The following is an 18058-nucleotide window of genomic DNA, read 5'->3' as shown; positions in this document are numbered from 1 at the left end:
GTCACCTATACCATTGGGGCTCTTAATTGTTTGGTTGTGTTAAATTCATTCAGGTGTTTTAGTGTCATATAAAGATGAAATGTATTGTTGGGCTGGAGCAATCAATAGACAACACAGCAGGTTGTCCTATCCCATTGAGGCCTTTGTCCTATTCTGTAATGTCCATACATTTTCCCTCTTATGAATAAAGTGCTCAACAAATGATCATTGGATTATCATATGATATATAATAACCACTGGAGTTTTTTTGGGACAAGATTGTCCTCCAGGCTGTATGGACGTCACACTACCATTTGCGTCTCCCTTTTTCATGGTCATGGCTAGAAGGGATACAGTTTTTGTCAAATTGAGGTAATATTCTAGATTACATAGTTGCATTCAAGACAAGGTGTTTTTTCTGATATGTTGTTAGTAGAGTAAGTGTAAGCTACCCTCGTATTAAAAATATATTTAGCTAATGTCTCGTCATATAACGCATATAACGTGTTGTAGAATTGCATCAAATGTTTATCAAACGCCACATGTTTCCTGTGCAAAGGAATGAAACGTCTCTGATATAGCCTATAAACCTATGCCACTACGTGCTTATTAATAGCCTAAAATATGACTATCCAATCTACTCATCACATTAGGAATAGTAGCTAGGTTTACATTAGTCTGCAAATGCGATGATAGAGGCATGCAATCATTTGTTATATGCCTTTTTATGGTGACAAAAAAATGTCTACCCCAAAACTCACTCGACTAGACTATAAACTATCTAGCTAATTTAGTGTTGTTAACACCTGGTAAGCATAACAGCTAAACTCGAAATCGATCAGACTTGATTCAGCAGTGATGAAATGATCGTAGCAGACCCTGTACTGACAGCTGTCTGGGTTCAGGTCTTAACGGGCAAAAAGGTTTCTGCACTTTTCCGACAGTTCTTCAGTCTTATCTCGGTGTTTCATGATAGCTGGGAATCTTTAAACATGTGTTTTCTCCGTTGTCTTTCTTCCCTTGTTAGAGCACACATTGAATGACAGTGGTGAAGAATCAACTCGTTTTCGGCACTGTTATCATACAGTTTGGGGAAGCAACTCTGCTGCTGTCGGAAGAATTAATGCGCTGGTCTTCCAACATGGCGGCCAGGAGGCGTCGTGTGTTAACTGCGATCACTCGATAGTTAATGTTCTATGTTTGAGCTGCTTTTGAAAGCTAAAGTCGAATTGAAAACATTATTGACATTGTTAAATTCCATTTTCATAATGGCAAGCTAGGAATGATGGTTTGGTTAGATAAACTAGCGAGTCTGTTTGGTTACCACGGCCCCTACTGTAGCTATCTATCCAACTTAAACCCATTTCGAGTGGTACATGAACACATTTCTAGCGGATGTTGAACCCATTTCTAGCAGATGTTGAACCCATTTCTAGTGGATGTTGAACCCATTTCGAGTGGTAAATGTGTTAAATTATAGCCATGGTATGTAAGGGCTAATCAACCAGGGGCTGCGTCCCATGACGCAGTAGCGGAGCGACTTTCCGCGGTGTTGATTTCTTTTCCATAGAGCCCCGAGTTGATTATCCCTTTTTTTTAGTGTTGGTATGAAATGGTCTATGTCATTGACATGGGATGGATATCTTCTCACATTAATGATTATTTCATCATAGATAAGAAAAGACAGTGGAATGTCTAAACTATCATCAGATCGACCCGAACGGAAGTGGCAGCTGCGGTGTATTAGTTACGGAAACGTAAACGTCACCACAGAAGCGAACAGAGCAAAACGAGAGTTTCTATTGGACAAATTCAGGAAGGTCCATCCCTGTTTCGTATCCTGAATGTTATGCCACATAATTGGCGTAATGAAAACGCCCCTGAATAGCCAACAGTAGACATACAGTAGGGGATTTTTCCAGACCAGACTCGGCAGGGCAGACGTCTCTAAGGGTGAGTTGTAGCCTGGTAGAACAGGGCCTTTACGGTTGTATCGTTAGGCATACGACACAAGGGTTCTCCTTCTCTCGCTGACCTCTGTCTTGTTGTAATGTTTTCTAGCTACACGTTCACGTAGGTGTCCGCTATGGATGACAACAGATGACGCAATTTACAGACACCATCTAACTAGCAACATTCGTTTTATTAAATGTGTCACCATCTCAGACAACTTTTTTTTTTAAATGCACCACATTTAAAAGGTCTAATTCCAGCAGCCCAGGAAGTTCATCACGTAAATAAAATCGTTGCATAACGCAATATGGCCATACTACTGTTTTTTATGACTTGCGCCGTATCCTCTGCCATTTTGAGCCTAGCGGTTTGAGTTACGTAGTTTACGTTAACTGACTAACTAGCTGCCATTTCAGAAAAGTCAACATGATAGTGTGCATGTTGGCAACTTAACCCAACGGAGGTAACACTGTATATAAACGATAATTGAACATTTTCGCTGTGCATGTGTCCTTGTTTAGGACTGATCCATTTCCTCCTATTCAAAATCAAGAAGTGTTATTTATTTCACTTTTTAAATTGATTTTTTATTTACAAATCAATACAAAAAGTACATGGGGAACACAAGTGTGTGTGTGTGTATAAAGAATATACAAAGGACATTTTGGCTCGGGGGTAAAATATCACATTGCACAAGGACCTCATACACACGTTTATAATTTTAACAGCTTTTTTTAGTTGCCAGAGTATTTAATTGTCTTAAAATAAATATTATTTTTGCAAGTTAATAAAAAGTGGTGTTTTGTTTGTAAATGTATATTTGTGAAACGAAATTTGGGCAAAATAATAATATAATCAATTACATAATTGTTTCAACTTATTTCATTCGTAGGTAAAGAATCCAAGTAGTGCATCTCTCCACAATAGTGTAAAATATTAATAAATGTGTTCAAATATAAATCTACTAATGTCTTGCCACAGATTCCTTATATGAATACAATGCCCAAAAAATGCAACACTGTTTCTGGGTGGTCATTTCAAAAGGTACAATTTGAATATATGTTATTTTTTTCTTCTTTTTCATATAGTGATTGGCAGGATAATATTTGTGAATAATTTTAAAATAAACATCCTTAATTTTGTTAACAAGTAGGTATGTGTGTAGCAACATCCAAACATTTTTCCAACAGATATTATCAATAAAAGTGTTCCAATAAGGCATGACATAAGGTATAATTAGATACAACATCCTGTTGAAACAAGGTTCCTATAGCTCTAAAACAATTGCAACATCTTTAAGGTGTTACAGGGATCTTGTAAAATGATAAGAATACCTTATAATGAAGTAAAATACCCTCTGCATTCACCAATAGGATATTATTTTAGAACCAATATTCTAAAAACGAAGAGGTATTTTTATACAATATGTCACGATTATTCCATATATAATATCTGTGTGGAGAAAAATTATGCTTATAAATTAAGGACTATTACAAGAGAACCTGCCAATGAAAAAAAGAGTTTCACTGGAACTTTGTCAATATTATTATTGCAAAACAATATGAAGTTGTTGAGAAGACATGATGAGGAATACAGTTCCACATAGAAGTGGGTCTGCTTAGGAATTGTTTTATCCAATTGATCTTGTAAGTATTTAAGGTAGTAAAGTCCAGAAAATTCAGCCCACCATTCTCATAAGTGTTCATTACAACAGTTTTTCTACTGTAATGGGTACGGTTTCTCCACAGAAAGACCAGATGCTTTTCAACTATCTCCTTGCTTATTTTACCTTCAAGATATAAAGATAGAGCGGCATATGCTAGTCTAGAGATACTCTCAGCCTTGGTTATTAGGACTCTAGACTTCTGATCCTTTGTAATGGTTATACCTAAATATGTAAGTTCTTCTTTCACAGGAATAACATAATGTGAGGGTGTCACACAATCTTTGACAGCCATGATTTCGATATGGCAATCTGACTAGTGTCTTTCAAAAAACATGTAGTAATGTCAGCCAGCTGGCTTATTATAATTTATTTACCGGCTAATATCTTGTACAGGACTTTTTTTTAAATAGAATTTGTAAGAAGTTGGGGGATTAATAAAAATAGACACGTGAGATAGGACAACCTTGCCTAATTACTCTCTTCAACTCAAATCTAAGTGAGGGGCCATGTTTTAGTTTGATAGAGCTGTTACCATTCGTATTGAGAGTTTTTAATTGCCTTACAGAAAAAATCCCCGAAGTCAAATGTCTCAAGGGAGTTGAAGAGGAACTGATGCTCCACTGTGTCAAATGCTTAATAAAAATAATACGAAGCTATCCTCTGTTATCAGGTCTGAGTAGTCAATAAAAATAATATGAAGCTATCCTCTGTTATCAGGTCTGAGTAGTCAAGTATGTCTAGTACTAGTCTTTTATTGTTAGAAATATGTCTGTTCCTCATTAAGCCAGACTGTGTTTCATCAATAATTGTATCCAGTAGGAAGTTTACATACACTTAGGTGTATGTACAAATTTCTTTTAAAAAAAACTATAGTTTTGGCAAGTCGGTTAGGACATCTACTTTGTGCCTGACAAGTATTTTTTCCAACAATTGTATACAGACAGATTGTTTCACTTATGGTTCACTGTGGGTCAAAAGTTTACCTACACTAAGTTGACTGTGCTTTTAAACAGCTTGGAAAATTCCAGAAAATGATGTCATGGCTTTTGAAGCTTCTGATAGGCTAATTGACATAATTTGAGTCAATTGGAGCTGTAACTGTGGATGTATTTCAAGGCCGACCTTCAAACTCAGTGCCTCTTTGCTTGACATCATGGGAAAATCTAAATAAATCAGCCAAGACCTCAGGAAAAAAAATTGTAGACCTCCACAAGTCTGGTTCATCCTTGGGAGCAATTTCCAAACGCCTTAAGGTATCAAGTTCAGCTGTACAAACAATAGTACGCAAGAATGAACACCATGGGACCACGCAGTCATCATACCACTCAGGAAGGCGATGTGTTGTGTCTCCAAGAGATGAACATACCTTGGTGCGAAAAGTGCAAATCAATCCCAGAACAACAGCAAAGGACCCTGTGAAGATACTAGAGGTCGACCGATTTAATCGGAATGGCCGATTCATTAGGGCCGATTTCAAGTTTTCATAACAATCAGAAATCGGTATTTTTGGACGCCGATATCCGATAATTAAAAAAACATATATAGTCAGTTAAGAACACATTCTTATTTTCAATGACAGCCTAGGAACTGTGGGTTAACTGCCTTGTTCAGGGGCAGAACGACAGATTTTTACCTTGTCAGCTCAGGGGTTCCAATCTTGCACACCGCACAGTTAACTAGTCCAACGCTCTAACCATTGCACTCCACGAGTAGCCTGCCTGTTACGCAAATGCAGTAGAAGCCAAGGTAAATTGCTAGATAGCATTAAACTTATCTTATAATTAAACAATCAATCATAATCACTAGTTATAACTACTAATCCAGTTTAGCAGGCAATATTAACCAGGTGAAATTGTGTCATTTCTCTTGCGTTCATTGCACGCAGAGTCAGGGTATATGCAACAGTTTGGGCTGCCTGACTCATTGTGAACTAATTTGACCGAATTTTACGTAATTATGACATACATTGAAGGTTGTGCAATGTCACAAGAATATTTAGACTTAGGGATGCCACCCATTAGATAAAATACCGAACGGTTCCGTATTTCACTGAAATAATAAACGTTTTGTTTTTGAAATGATAGTTTCCGGATTCGATCGTATTTCTGTGTGTTATTATGTTATAATTAAGTCTGATTTGATAGAGCAGTCTGACTGAGCAGCAGCAGGCCCGTAATCATTCATTCAAACAGCACTTTCGTGCGTTTTGCCAGCAGCTCTTCGCAAGCACAGCACTGTTTATGACTTCAAGCCTATCAGCCTAATGGCTGGTGTAACCAATGTGAAATGGCTAGCTAGTTAGCTGGGTGTGCGCTAATACTGTTTCAAACGTCACTCGCTTTTAGATTTGGAGTAGTTATTCCCCTTGCGCTGCAAGGGCCGCGGCTTTTGTGGAGCGATGTGTAACGATGCTTCGAGTGTGGCTGTTGTCGATGTGTTCCTGGTTCGAGCCCAGGTAGGGGCGAGGAGAGGGACGGAAGCTATACTGTTACACTGGCAATACTATAGTGCCTATAAGAATATCCAATAGTCAAAGGTAAATGAAATACAAATGGTATAGAGATAAATAGTCCTATAAATACTTTATTAACTACAACCTAAAACCTCTTACCTTGGAATATTGAAGTCTCATGTTAAAAGGAACCACCAACGTTCATATGTTATCATGTTCTGAGCAAGGAACTTAAACGTTAGCTTTTTTACATGGCACATATTTTACATGGCACACATTTTTACATGGCAAATATTACTATCTTCTCCAACACTTTTGTTTTTGCATTATTTAAATCAAATTGAACATTTTTCATTATTTATTTGAGGCTAAATTGATTTTATTGATGTTTTATATTAAGTTAAAGTGTTAATTCAGTATTGTTGTAATTGCCATTATTAGAAAGAAATAAAAATCGGCCGATTAATCGGTATCGGCTTTTTTGGTCCTCCAATAATCGGTATCGGCGTTGAAAAATCATAATCTGTCGACCTCTAGAAGATACTGGAAGAAACGGGTGCAAAAGTATCTATATCCACAGTTAAACAAGTCTTATATCAACATAACCTGAAAGGCCGCTCAGCAAGGAAGAAGCCACTGCTCCAAAACTGCCATAAAAAAGCCAGACTACGGTTTGCAACTGCACATGGGGACAGAGATTGTAATTTTTGGAGAAATGTCTTCTGGTCTGATGAAACAAAAATAGAACTGTTTGGCCATAATGACCATCGTTATGTTTGGAGGAAAAAGGGGGAGGCTTGCAAGCTGTAGAACACCATCACAACGTGAAGCACAGGGGTGACAGCATCATGTTGTGGGTGTGCTTTGCTGCAGGAGGGACTGGTGCACTTCACAAAATAGGTGGCATCATGAGGATGCAAAATTATGTAGATATATTGAAGCAACCTCTCAAGACATCAGTCAGGAAGTTAAAGCTTGGTCGCAAATGGGTCTTCTAAATGGACAATGACCCCAAGCATACTTCCAAAGTTGTGTCAAAATGGCTCAAGGACAACAAAGTCAAGGTATTGGAGTGGCCATCACAAAGGCCTGACATCAATTCTATAGAAAATTTGTGGGCAGAACTTAAAAAGTGTGTGTGAGCAAGGAGGCCTAGAAACCTGACATAGTTACACCAGCTCTGTCAGGAGGAATGGGCCAAAATTCACCCAACTTATTGTGGGAAGCTTGTGGAAGGCTACCTGAAACGTTTGACCCAAGTTAAACAATTTAAAGGCAATGCTACCAAATACTAATTGAGTGTATGTAAACTTCTGACCAACTCGGAATGCGATGGAAGAAATAAAAGCTGAAATAAATAATTCTCTCTACTATTATTCTGACATTTCACATTCTTAAAATAAAGAGGTGATCCTAACTGACCTAAGATGGAAATTTTACTAGGATAAATGTCAGTAATTGTGAAAACAACTAGTTTAAATGTATTTGGCAAAGATGTAACTTCCAACTTCTACTGTATACATTATCCAGTCCGAGTGTAGAATATTACCACCAAAGGTATGTTTCATTGTAATGACCCTAGCGGAGCGTTCAGAGCCATGGGAAAGACATATCGTTGCCTCACTGTGACCTCCAGAAGTTGGCATCAGCAGAAATGGAGTGGGACTCTTAAAAAAAAATAATAATAATAATTATATATATATATATATATATATATATCAACTTAAAGTATAAACTCTCTTGTTTTTCCAGCTCTTGAAATTCAACTCAACAGACAATTATGTTCATGATCAAAGTGTTCTCTGCAGTAAGAGAGAATATAAACTCTCTTTAGTGTAATAAGGGACTATTTTAATCAATACAAATTCGAACGAAATATATATAAAGTGCATATGAAAAGTAATCTTAGTTACTGTATGCATACAAAATCATTAAATTAAATGCCGTCTTTGTGAATTTGTAAACAAAATAGGCTTTCTCATGGTCTGGTCATATAAGAACAAACTAAGATGATTGAGGTACCTGAGTAGTCTGAAGAATAGTCACCCGAGACTTGTTAGGTAGTCAGTACAACGACAATGAGAATACCATGGCTGAAATCATCAATCTGTTCCTTCTGGTGAGATTTTAGGGAGGATTATGGATTTCTGAAGGTTTTATTTAAAAAAATAATAATAATAATTACCCCCTTTTTCTCCCCAATTCCGTGGTTGTTGTAGTAGCTACTATCTTGTCTCATCGCTACAACTACCGTACGGGCTCGGGAGAGACGAAGGTTGAAAGTCATGCGTCCTCCAATACACAAACCAACCTAGCCGCACTGCTTCTCAACACAGCGCGCATCCAACCCGGAAGCCAGCCGCACCAATGTGTCGGAGGAAACACTGTGCACCTGGCAACCTTGGCTAGCGCGCACTGCGCCCGGCCCGCCACAGGAGTCGCTGGTGCGCGATGAGACAAGGACATCCCTACCGACCAAGCCCTCCCTAACCCGGACGACGCTAGGCCAATTGTGCGTCGCCCCATGGACCTCGCGGCCGGTTATGACAGAGCCTGGGTGCGAACCCAGAGTCTCTGATGGCACAGCTGGTGCTGCAGTACAGCGCCCTTAACCACCCGGGAGGCCCGGATTTCTGAACTGTTGATGAAGCCTCGTTCTCCGACAAAGTAAGCAGCCTTTCCCTCATTTCGTGCTATCTTGATCGTTGGCCACAACTTGTTCCTTCTTTCTATGTCCTCTGGGCTGAGATGCTGGGCGAAACGCAGACCATGGCTCTGAAGGAAGGCATTATTCCTAGCAGCTTTCCAGACAGCATCCCTGTAGAATCTGGCAGTGAAGAGGATGATGATACCACTTGGTCTTGAATCGTTTTGCTGTTGCTTCTTGCCGAGGCGATGCACAACGTCGATGGTATCACTAACTTTGTTCTTCTCTGCAGGCATAACTTCTTGGCAGATGCAGATAGCCTCGCGTCACACATCCTCATTCTCGACCTCGGGCACACTGTAGAGTCTCAGGTTCCATCTTCTTGTGTATTGTTCCAGATCAGTGAGACGTCTATGGTATACATTGTTATTCTGTTCCACCTTTTCCACACTCTTCAACTTCAGCCACTCTCATTTTCACTTCCTTCATTTCACCACATGCAAACCCCAGTCTTTTTTAAGCCTTCGATTACTGTGGTGTTTGCGCTGACCATTTTCTCAATGGCGTCAGACCTGGAGTTGATGGGTAAGGAGAGGGTAGCCACAATGTCAGTCCATATTGGGTTTTTTTGGAGGGTGGAGGTTTGCACAGAGTAAAGAGGGGAACTCATAATCTCCAACAGCCCTCGAAAGTGTGAGATTATCCATAGGGCAAGCATAGTTATGGCAGTTGTCTAGTTATCATTGTTTTAGTTTACAATGGGGCTCCTAGTTCCACTCTTCATACCTCTGATACCTCCTTTGTCCCACCTCCCACACATGCGGTGACCTCACCCATTACAACCAGCATGTCCAGAGATACAATCTCTCTTATCATCACACAGTGCCTGGGCTTACCTCCACTGTACCCGCACCCCACCATACCCCTGTCTGCGCATTATGCCCTGAATATATTCTACCATGCCCAGAAATCTGCTGCTTTTATTCTTTGTCCCCACGCTCTAGGCGACCAGTTTTGATAGCCTTTAGCCGCACCCTCATCCTACTCCTCCTCTGTTCTGCGGGTGATGTGGAGGTAAACCCAGGCCCTGCATGTCCCCAGGCACTTTCATTTGTTAATTTCTGTGATCGAAAAAGCCTTGGTTTCATGTATGTCAACATCAGAAGCCTCCTGCTTTAGCACACTCTGCCAACCCTGATGTCCTTGCTGTGTCTGAATCCTGGCTTAGGAAGGCCACCAAAAATGTTGAGATTTCCATACCCAACTATAACATTTTCTGTCAAGCTAGAACTGCCAAAGGGGGAGAAGTTAGCCTGCAAAGTCCTACAATCTAAGCTAGATGCCCTTATTTGCACGCACTGTATATGGCCAGGTCGCAATTGTAAATGAGAACTTGTTCTCAACTTGCCTACCTGGTTAAATAAAGGTAAAAAAAAAAAAATATATATAGATTTTATTTCCTATTGTGTTATTGACTGTACATTTGTTTATTCCATGTGTAACTCTGTTGTTGTTTGTGTCGCACTGCTTTGCTTGATATTGGCCAGGTCGCAGTTGTAAATAAGAACTTGTTCTCAAATTGGCCTACCTGGTTAAATAAAAGGTGAAATAAAAAATAACAGCTGTAATGATTCGATTAAAAAATATATATACGGTATGGCTTTACTTAGATAAAAACTGTGGATGGAAACATGGTTAGTGTTGGTTAGTCCATGTATCCACAGCTCTGTCCATGAATTTGAGAGTGGTTACATTTCTACAGCCCCATCTCTCAGCAGTTTACCAAATCAGTCGGGGAATGTTGCTTGTTATTGTTTGAACTACAGATTGCCGTTTTAATAGACTATAGCCAAGTTCAGGCCTACTGGTTGATTCCCTTGTAATAATTAACTCAAACAGCAGCAGGTGTGGCGGAAGAGAGAAGGTCAAGATGGTGGCTTGAAAATACGCTTTTTACCGAGCAGCGCACCAAACGAGTTTCCAGTCATTCCTATTATTGGTTGTATTAAGAACTTCCCTGTGACTGGAATGAGAAGTGGATAATTTATTTTGGAATGTCCATGCGAAATCGTAACAAAAAGAGTAAGGAAGAAGCTAGCTGTTCTATTGCTAATCAACGAGAGAGGAACGTGCTTATAGACAACTGCCATAACTACGCTTGCCCTTATAGACAACTGCCATAACTTCGCTTGCCCTTATAGACAACTGCCATAACTACGCTTGCCCTTATAGACAACTGCCATAACTACGCTTGCCCTTATAGACAACTGCCATAACTACGCTTGCCCTTATAGACAACTGCCATAAGTACGCTTGCCCTTATAGACAACTGCCATAACTACGCTTGCCCTTATAGACAACTGCCATAACTACGCTTGCCCTTATAGACAACTGCCATAACTACGCTTGCCCTTATAGACAACTGCCATAACTACGCTTGCCCTTATAGACAACTGCCATAACTACGCTTGCCCTTATAGACAACTGCCATAAGTACGCTTGCCCTTATAGACAACTGCCATAAGTACGCTTGCCCTTATAGACAACTGCCATAACTACGCTTGCCCTTATAGACAACTGCCATAACTACGCTTGCCCTTATAGACAACTGCCATAACTACGCTTGCCCTTATAGACAACTGCCATAACTACGCTTGCCCTTATAGACAACTGCCATAACTACGCTTGCCCTTATAGACAACTGCCATAACTACGCTTGCCCTTATAGACAACTGCCATAACTACGCTTGCCCTTATAGACAACTGCCATAACTACGCTTGCCCTTATAGACAACTGCCATAACTACGCTTGCCCTTATAGACAACTGCCATAACTACGCTTGCCCTTATAGACAACTGCCATAACTACGCTTGCCCTTATAGACAACTGCCATAACTACGCTTGCCCTTATAGACAACTGCCATAACTACGCTTGCCCTTATAGACAACTGCCATAACTACGCCTGCCCTTATAGACAACTGCCATAACTACGCTTGCCCTTATAGACAACTGCCATAACTACGCTTGCCCTTATAGACAACTGCCATAACTACGCTTGCCCTTATAGACAACTGCCATAACTACGCTTGCCCTTATAGACAACTGCCATAACTACGCCTGCCCTTATAGACAACTGCCATAACTACGCTTGCCCTTATAGACAACTGCCATAACTACGCTTGCCCTTATAGACAACTGCCATAACTACGCTTGCCCTTATAGACAACTGCCATAACTACGCCTGCCCTTATAGACAACTGCCATAACTACGCTTGCCCTTATAGACAACTGCCATAACTACGCTTGCCCTTATAGACAACTGCCATAACTACGCCTGCCCTTATAGACAACTGCCATAACTACGCTTGCCCTTATAGACAACTGCCATAACTACGCTTGCCCTTATAGACAACTGCCATAACTACGCTTGCCCTTATAGACAACTGCCATAACTACGCTTGCCCTTATAGACAACTGCCATAACTACGCCTGCCCTTATAGACAACTGCCATAACTACGCCTGCCCTTATAGACAACTGCCATAACTACGCTTGCCCTTATAGACAACTGCCATAACTACGCTTGCCCTTATAGACAACTGCCATAACTACGCTTGCCCTTATAGACAACTGCCATAACTACGCTTGCCCTTATAGACAACTGCCATAACTACGCTTGCCCTTATAGACAACTGCCATAACTACGCCTGCCCTTATAGACAACTGCCATAACTACGCTTGCCCTTATAGACAACTGCCATAACTACGCTTGCCCTTATAGACAACTGCCATAACTACGCCTGCCCTTATAGACAACTGCCATAACTACGCTTGCCCTTATAGACAACTGCCATAACTACGCTTGCCCTTATAGACAACTGCCATAACTACGCTTGCCCTTATAGACAACTGCCATAACTACGCTTGCCCTTATAGACAACTGCCATAACTACGCCTGCCCTTATAGACAACTGCCATAACTACGCTTGCCCTTATAGACAACTGCCATAACTACGCTTGCCCTTATAGACAACTGCCATAACTACGCTTGCCCTTATAGACAACTGCCATAACTACGCTTGCCCTTATAGACAACTGCCATAACTACGCCTGCCCTTATAGACAACTGCCATAACTACGCCTGCCCTTATAGACAACTGCCATAACTACGCTTGCCCTTATAGACAACTGCCATAACTACGCCTGCCCTTATAGACAACTGCCATAACTACGCTTGCCCTTATATTTATTTTATTTCACCTTTATTTAACCAGGTTGGCTAGTTGAGAACAAGTTCTCATTTACAACTGCGACCTGGCCAAGATAAAGCATAGTGTGAACAGACAACACAGAGTTACACATGGAGTAAAAAATAATAAAGTCAATAACACAGTAGAAAAATAAAAAAAATAAAAAAATAGTCTATAAACATTGTGTGCAAAAGGCATGAGGAGGTAGGCGAATAATTACAATTCAGCAGATTAACACTGGAGTGATAAATGATCAGATGGTCATGTACAGGTAGAGATACTGGTGTGCAAAAGAGCAGAAAAGTAAATAAATGAAAACAGTATGGGGATGAGGTAGGTAAATTGGGTGGGCTATTTACCGATGGACTATGTACAGCTGCAGCGATCGGTTAGCTGCTCAGATAGCAGATGTTTGAAGTTGGTGAGGGAGATAAAAGTCTCCAACTTCAACGATTTTTGCAATTCGTTACAGTCATTGGCAGCAGAGGACTGGAAGGAAATGCAGCCAAATGAGGTGTTGGCTTTAGGGATGATCAGTGAGACACCTGCTGGAGCGCGTGCTATGGGTGTGTGTTGCCATCGTGACCAGTGAACTGAGATAAAGCGGAGCTTTACCTAGCCTAGCATAGACTTGTAGATGACCTGGAGCCAGTGGGTCTGGCGACGAATATGTAGCGAGGGCCAGCCGACTAGAGCATACAGGTCGCAGTGGTGGGTGGTATAAGGTGCTTTAGTAACAAAACGGATGGCACTGTGAAACTGCATCCAGTTTGCTGAGTAGAGTATTGGAAGCTATTTTGTAGATGACATCGCCGAAGTCAAGGATCGGTAGGATGGTCAGTTCTACGAGGGTATGTTTGGCAGCATGTTTGTTGTGAAATAGGAAGCCAATTCTAGATTTAATTTTGGATTGGAGATGCTTAATGTGAGTCTGGAAAGATAGTTTACAGTCTAACCAGACACCTAGGTATTTGTTATTGTCCACAAATTCTAAGTCAGAACTGTCCAGAGTAGTGATGCTGGACGGGCAGGCAGGTGCGGGCAGCGATCGGTTGTAGAGCATGCATTTAGTTTTATTTACATTTAAGAGCAGTTGGAGGCCACGGAAGGAGAGTTGTATTTTTTTGATATATGTTTTTACCTTTATTTAACTAGGCAAGTCAGTTAAGAACAAATTCTTATTTTCCATGACAGCCTAGGAACAGTGGGTTGACTGCCTGTTCAGGGGCAGAACGACAGATTTGTACCTTGTCAGCTCAGGATTTGAACTTGCAACCTTTTGGTTACTAGTCCAACGCTCTAACCACTAGGCTACCCTTGAAGCTCGTCTGGAGGTTTGTTAAGTGTCCAAAGAAGGGCCAGAAGTATACAGACTGGTATCGTCTGCATAGAGGTGGATCAGAGAATCACCAGCAGCGAGAGCGACATCATTGATATATATATATGCAGAGAAGAGAGTCAGCCCGAGAATTGAACCCTGTGGTACCCCCATAGAGACTGCCAGAGGTCCGGACAACGGGCCCTCAAATTTGACACTGAACTCTGTCTGAGAAGTAGTTGGTGAACCAGACGAGGCAGTTGTTTGAGAAACCAAGGCTGTTTAGTTTGCCGATAAGAATGTGGTGATTGACAGAGTCGAAAGCCTTGGCCAGGTTGATGAAGACGGCAGCACAATATTGTCTTTTATCGATGGCGGTTATAATATCGTTTAGGACCTTGAGCGTGGCTGAGCTGCACCCATGACCAGCCTGGAAACCAGATTGCATATCAGAGAAGGTACGGTGGAATTCGAAATGGTCAGTGATCTGTTTGTTAACTTTGCTTTAAAAGACCTTAGATTGTCAGGGTTGGATAGATATAGGTCTGTAACAGTTTGGGTCCAGGGTGTCTCCCCCTTTGAAGAGGGGGATGACCGCAGATGCCTTCCAATCTTTAGAGATCTTAGATGATACGAAAGAGAGGTTGAACAGGCCAGTAATAGGGGTTGCAACAATTTCGGTGGATAATTTTAGAAAGAGCGGGTCCAGATTGTCTACCCAAGCTGATTTGTACGGGTCCAGATTTTGTAATTCTTTCAGAACATCAGCTATCTGGATTTTGGGTGAAGGAGAAATGGGGGAGGTTTGGGCAAGTTGCTGTGGGGGGTGCAGGGCTGTTGACCAGAGTAGGGGTAGCCAGGTGGAAAGCATGGCCAGCTGTAGAAAAATCCTTATTGAAATTCTCGATTATCGTGAATTTATCGGTGGTGACAGTGTTTCCTAGTCTTAGTGCAGTGGGCAGCTGGGAGGAGGTGCTCTTATTGTCCATGGACTTTATAATGTCCCAGAATTTTTTTGAAGTTTGTGCTGCAGGATGCAAATTTATGTTTGAAAAAGCTAGCCTTTGCTTTCCTAACTGCCTGTGTATATTGGTTCCTAAATTCCTTGAAAAGTTGCATATTGCTGGGGCTATTCGATGCTAATGCAGTACGCCACAAGATGTGTTTGTGCTGGTCAATGGCAGACAGGACTGGAGGGAACCAAGGGCTATATCTGTTCCTGGTTCAACATTTTTTGAATGGGGCATGTTTATTTAAGATGGTGAGGAAAGCACTTTTGAAGAGCAATCAGGCATCCTCTGCTGACGGAATTAGGCCAATGTCATTCCAAGATACCCAGGTTGATTAGAAAGGCCTGCTCGCTGAAGTGTTTTAGGGAGCGTTTGACAGTGATGAGGGGTGATTGTTTGACCGTAGACCCATTACGGATGCAGGCAGTGATCGCTGAGATCCTGGTTGAAGATAGCGGAGGTGTATTTAGAGGGCAGGTTGGTTAGGATGATGTCTATGAGGGTGCCCGTGTTTACAGATTTGGAGTTGTACCTGGTAGGTCCATTGGTAATTTGTGTGAGATTGAGGGCATCTAGTGGAGATTGAAGGACGGCCGGGGTGTTAAGCATGTCCCAGTTTAGGTCACTTAACAGTACGAGCTCTGAAGATAGATGGGGGGCATTCAATTCACATATGGTGTCCAAGGCACAGCTGGGTGCAGAAGGTGGTCTATAGCATGCGGCAACGGTGAAGTGGATTTTTAGAAGTAGAAGCTCAAATTGTTTGGGCACAGACCTGGATAGTATGACAGAACTCTGCAGGCTGTCTCTGCAGTAGATTGCAACTCCGCCCCCCTTGGCAGTTCTATCTTGTCGGAAAGTGTTGTAATTGGGGATGGAAATTTCAGGATTTTTGCCGGCCATCCTAAGCCAGGATTCAAACACGACTAGGACATCCGGGTTGGCAGAGTGTGCTTATGCAATGAGTAAAACAAAGTTAGGGAGGAGGCTTCTAATGTTAACATGCATGAAACCAAGGCTTTTACGGTTACAGAAGTCAACAAATGAGAGCGCATGGGGAATAGGAGTGGAGTTAGGCACTGCAGGGCCTGGATTCACCTCTACATCACCAGAGGAACAAAGGAGGAGTAGGATAAGGGTACGGCTAAAGGCTATAAGAACTGGTCATCTAGTGCGTTCAGAACAGAGAATAAAAGGAACAGGTTTCTGGGCATGGAAAAAATAAATTCAAGGTATAATGTACAGACAAGGGTATGGTAGGATGTGAATACAGTGGAGGTAAACCTGGCGTTGAGTGACGATGAGAGAGATATTGTCTCTAGAGGCATCGTTTAAACCAGGTGAAGTCACTGCATGTGTGAGAGGTGAAACAAAAGTGCTAGCTAAGGCATATTGAGCAGGGCTGGAGTCTCTACAGTGAAATAAGACAATAATCACTAACCAAAAGTTATGGACAAGGCATATTGACATTAGGGAGAGGCATATGTAGCCAAGTGATCATAGGGACCAGTGAGTAGCTTGGCGACCTGGAGACACGGCAATTCAGACAGCTAGCAGACGGGCCTTAGGGGGGACGTTGCGTCAGAAGAAGTCTGTTGTAGCCACCTCGGACGGTTACGTCGGCAGACCAGTTGTGTTGGATCAGCAGGGCTCCGTGTAGGCAGTAAAAGTGTCCAGGCCAATTGGCAAAATAGGTATTGTAGCCCAAGAAATTGGCTGATGATCCTCTTCAGCAAGCAGTCCGATATGCTCTAGACAGCTAGCGGGCCGCGGCTAGTAGGCTAGCGAATAGGCCTTCAGGGGACTTCGCGACGGCGGAGCCTGTTGACATCCCTCGGGCGGGTTATGTCGGTAGACCAGTCGTGGTAGAATCGGCGGGGCAGCTAGCTAGCTGTGATGATCCAGGTGAAAAGGTTCAGAGCTTGCAGTAGGAAACCAGAGATGGAGAAAGAGCAGTCCGGTATGTTCTGGGTCGAAGCGCGCTGTGCAGACTGGAAGGAGTTGATCAGGCTAAGGTCAGCTGATGACCGCTAGCCGTGGCTAACTGACTATTAGCTAGTAGCTAGTCAGCTGGCTAGCTTCTGTTGGCGGTTCCGGTTCTAAAGTATTAAAAATAGCAGATCCGTACCACATTGGGTGAGGCGAGTTGCAGGAGAGTATGTTGAAATTGAGGTAAAAATATTAAAAAATATATATACAAAGGAAAAAGGAAGGGGGGAAAAATATGTAAACACGGGACAAGATGAAGACAAAGACGTCTGAACTGCTACGCCATCTTGGAAGTCAGCTGTAATGGAAACAGGAAGTTTCGGGACAATTGTATAAAAACGCCTTTTATGCACAAATAGATGTGATGGTTACTATATCGCTAACTAAATTTGGAGTTACGTGATGATATGTTGTGTGGTCCTCCCAGTATGACTCAAGAAATGATGCAGTTTATTAGTCAACAGGTGAAATAAATTATGAACTTCACAGGGTGGTGAATGTGCCTTATTCTGGTGACATGATGATCGATGTTTGACTGTTCTTGACAAATATAAATATTGTTCTTTAATCAATATTAATGTCATCATGTAGACTAACCTACCCGCACCTTATCTGTGAGCTGTTGGCTTGAGCGCACGTATCCAGACCAGAGTAGACATATTTGCTATTTAGTTTGTGACAAAGCTATCAGGATTTAAGCAAAAGTACATTTGGTGTGCACTATGTAATCACTCCAAGCTTTTTAAAATATCCGCTTGAAGAACTGTCACCAATTGGAAACCTAGTTTATGAT

General features: G+C 41.7%; 1 protein-coding gene across 1 annotated transcript in view; it reads left to right on the top strand.

Moving 5' to 3' along the window:
• The first annotated feature begins 1779 nt into the window (after nucleotides 1–1779).
• Nucleotides 1780–18058, top strand: part of LOC110533228 (baculoviral IAP repeat containing 2) — an 80262-nt gene continuing 63983 nt past the window's right edge. Inside the window, exon 1 of the mRNA XM_036989432.1 lies at nucleotides 1780–1932. The gene's annotated coding sequence lies outside the window, so the exon portion shown is untranslated. The remainder of the gene's footprint in view (nucleotides 1933–18058) is intronic.

The sequence above is a fragment of the Oncorhynchus mykiss genome, chromosome 10 (assembly GCF_013265735.2).
Source record: "Oncorhynchus mykiss isolate Arlee chromosome 10, USDA_OmykA_1.1, whole genome shotgun sequence".
NCBI lineage: Eukaryota > Metazoa > Chordata > Actinopteri > Salmoniformes > Salmonidae > Oncorhynchus > Oncorhynchus mykiss.
Note: the sequence above shows the minus strand (reverse complement) of the source record. Positions and strands in the feature narration are given on the sequence as shown.